The sequence below is a fragment of the Bemisia tabaci genome, chromosome 5 (assembly GCF_918797505.1).
Source record: "Bemisia tabaci chromosome 5, PGI_BMITA_v3".
In the NCBI taxonomy this organism is placed as follows: Eukaryota; Metazoa; Arthropoda; class Insecta; order Hemiptera; family Aleyrodidae; genus Bemisia; species Bemisia tabaci.
This window is the reverse complement of record NC_092797.1, coordinates 17,965,865-17,969,585: the sequence shown is the minus strand read 5'-3', so window position 1 is coordinate 17,969,585 and position 3,721 is coordinate 17,965,865. Positions and strand designations below refer to the sequence as shown.

The 3,721-nt window shown below is 44.7% G+C and overlaps 1 non-coding gene across 1 annotated transcript; it reads right to left on the bottom strand.

Moving 5' to 3' along the window:
• Nucleotides 1–685: 685 nt before the first annotated feature.
• Nucleotides 686–847, bottom strand: LOC140224727 (U1 spliceosomal RNA). Its single transcript, XR_011899981.1, has one exon. It is a non-coding gene; the product is annotated as a U1 spliceosomal RNA (small nuclear RNA).
• Nucleotides 848–3,721: the final 2,874 nt, after the last annotated feature.

The window sequence follows — 3,721 nt, the reverse complement described above, 5'->3', positions numbered from 1 at the left end:
TTACCGAGTTTCAAGCAAATCCATGTGCAAATAGCAGAGGTGCCAATTTTCGGCCATTTTGAACTTTGACCGGCCGCCATTTTGAAACGGTTTGAGATGATGACTTCGGGTTTGCGCGAAAAATGTTCTTTTTTTATGCTCTTTCGAACGAGGTATCACAAAGGTGGTCTTCCCATTTGAAAAAAAAAGTTAGGATCCGTAACCCCCCCCCCCCCCCCCCACCCAAAAAAAAATTGGGGGGGGGGTCAAAAAGTAGCTCCCTTTGATCTAGGAACACCCTTCAAGTTTCAAATCTCTACCTCAATTAGGTCAAAAGTTAGGGGGGGGGGAGGGGACTTTTCGAACACCCTGTATAAGAAAGTTTCCTCAGAAATTGTCTCTACTTAGCCCCTATGTGCTCTATTGACTGGACTAATTTACAGTAGATGATTTAGCGTTGAAGTTTGTATCGTAAACTCACTTGAAGAATGGCTAAGTTTCATAGCTGGACACAGACTTTCACACGGTTGGCTCTGAGTTTGAAATCAGGCCTTTCCTTCGACAACAAAAGTCCCATAAGAAACCGACTATCATCGTCCGAATCTACTTGTCATTACAGGTGAGGAACGAATTTTACCGGCAGAGCAGCATAAGATCGCTCACCTTCCAGATTAGAGATCTTTGGAAGGAGAATGAGGTTGCTTATCCGGGACAGCGCGAACGCAGTCCCGACTCCCAAAAATTACGCGCCCGAGGTATCTACATTTGAGATACTCGCAGGGGTCAGCCCAACCGGAGTGCAATGGAAGGGCCTCGCCCTGGGGGAACCGCCTTCTTGATCACGGTAACCCCCACGCCAGGTAAGTATGGTTTGGAGGTTTGCAACACTGGGTACCCATGCACAGGGAGGCTCTTACCTTCACTGAGACTAAGGCAAATTTATTCGGTTCGTTTTGATGCTGTAAATTGATCAAAATCAATTTCTTCAATTTGTTCACCGGTAAATCACCCCGCTCTACGAACAATACCCTAGGTTGTACATCTGAACAGTCAAAATTCCGTGGAGAAAAAACAAAAATCTATATAGAAATCAACCCAGGAGTACAGAGTCGTCGTGCACACGCAACAAAAATTCTTCCGCGATAACTACGCTAAACAGCCGCACGGAGCGCTGGGTGCACGGTCGGTAGATTGTGGTGTTCACTTCCAGAGGGACTTGCCGACCGGCGCGATCTTTAAATGCATAGAGTACGTGGAGTCGTAATGTAAATGGGAGATCTGGCGCCATGTTCTGCTCGACGAATTCCGAGCCCGGTGTGCGCCGAGTTCGGGTCGCTTTTTCGATACATTTTCGATCCAAAATGGCGGTGTGGAATACGTGGTAATTCCTATCTCCTCTGTTGTTGTTGTTGTTGTTGTTGTTGTTGTCATCGGATGGCCGGATACCCGTGTATCGCAAACAATCGATTCTGTATCGAAAAAGTGACCCGGCGTCACTCAGGAGTCTTGGAATTCGGGACATGGAAAATGCTTAAAAGTGCCGCCAGCTCTCCCACTTACATTACGACTCTATGTACTCTATGTTTAAATGCTGCGTGCATGATCCGCCGCCGCAGAAAATGTTATTCAACAAATATAATATGTTATTCGGCGGTACCGGGCTTCCTATAGATTGAACTATAATTGTTTGAAGAATATTAAAAGTGAGTTTTAAAGCCGCTAGGATTTAGAAGAGTTTTTCTGAAAAACCAACAAGAGCGAACTGCGTGCTCTTGCGTTTTTAGCTGAAGAAAAAGCTGAAAATTTCAAATGTGCTTTTTCCTCCTGTTTCAAAGGTATGACCCAAGCGTTCCCTAGTATTTTCATAGTTAACAAAGATTTAAACGAAATAGCTGTCCTGGAGTGATTTCCTGATGTCATTATTCTTTTGTGTAATTTTCGCGTAATCATGTTCGTGAAAACTTTAGTTTCCATTGCTCCCGCAACAGTTGAAAAAGAAAACGAATTTCTCACTAACTTTAAAAGTGCAATGTACTCCCGCTCAGAATCTGATTATTCAAAAAAAAAAAAAAAAAAAAAAAAAAAAAAAAAGGCAACTTTCATGCAGTGTAGCAATGACGTTTAAATTCGTGTTAACAAGAAATATGTTTCATTGACAGAACAGCTCTTAAAAAACTGGGATAGGTAGGTCCCACCTGAGATGTCGAAAATGTAACCTAAGTCCGGTGTTGCTGTGTGGCGTAACCCGAGTTCAGCGTTGTCGTGTGCCCTAAGCTAACCTAACCTAACCCAACCTAACCCAACCTAACCTAACCTAACCTAACCTAGCCTAAGTCGAGGTTAGGCGACGGAAAGGGCGTCCATCCAAAATTCATTATCCAAGATGGCAGCCGAGGCCTAAAATGCTAAGTCGGCTCCTGTTTCCTCGATTTTCGTGAGACTCGGTATCCGGTTGTAGTTCTCAACGGGAAACTCGAGGTTTTGGTCAGATTTTCAAAATTTCAAAATCCAAGATGGCGGCCGTGGCCTAAATTGCTAAATTGAAACCTGTTTCCTCCATTTTCGTGAGACTCGGTATCCGGTTGTGGTTCTCATCGCGAAACTCGAATTTTTGGTCGGATTGTCAAAATTTCAAAATCCAATATGGCGGCCGTGGCCGAAAATGCTAAATCGGCACCTGTTTCCTAGATTTTAGTGGGACTCGGTATCCGGCTGTAGTTCTCATCGGGAAACTCGCATTTTCGGTCAGATTTTCAAAAATTCAAAATCCAATATGGCGGCCGTGGCCTAAAATGGTACATCGAAACCTCTTTCGTCGATTTTTGTGAGACTCGGTATCCGGTTGTAGTTCTCATTTGGTAACTCGAATTTTTGGTCGGATTTTCAATATTTCCAAATCCGAGATGGCGGCCGCGGCCTAAAATGCTATATCGGCTAATGTTTGCTCTATTTTCGTGGAATTCGGTGATTTCTGACGGACTCTATCGATTTCTGGCCGCAACCGCTCTTTAGATGCTTGGCCACAGTCGACTCGATATATCGATCAGGAGTCATGCGGGAGTAATACACTATTGCCTTTTTTTTAAAGAATTTTGAGCTATCGAGTGATGGAATCGTTGCATGTTACGGCTTTCGAGGGAAATAGTGTGGCCGATAAGGCCTACAACAGTCGGATGAAATAGTATTCTCTATAGAGTTGGAGCTAAGATAGAGGGTAACATTTATCATAATTAAAAGAAAGAAAAAAAAAGAAGAAAAAAAAACCGGCGCTCCGCTTCGCTTCGCGCGCGTCTTTTCAGGGTCGTCTGCACATCTAGTTTTTTCCTCTTTTTAAGTGTCCCGCGCATCCACCGCGGGAAGGAAGTGTATTTCCCGAAGTGGGACTTTTGTAGTCATAAAATCGTACGTCTGTAAGTCATTGTGTAATGGATAGTTTTTCCAGATATTTCCTTTCCTTGGGCCGCTGTGCGACGAACAGTTCGTCCGAAAACTTTCTTCACCTGACCCACTGTGCGACGGGCAGTTTGTCCAAAATCTTCCTTCCCCTGAACCACTGAGCGACGAAAAGCTTGACCCGCAGTGCGACGAAAATTTTGTCCAAAAACTTCCTCCCCCTGACCCACTGTGCGACGAAAATTTTGTCCAAAAACTTCTTCCCTCTGACCCACTGTGCGACGATCCGCTTGTCCAAAAACTTTCTCCCCCGACCCACTGTGCGGCCCTGCTCCGGCCGGCTCCCCTC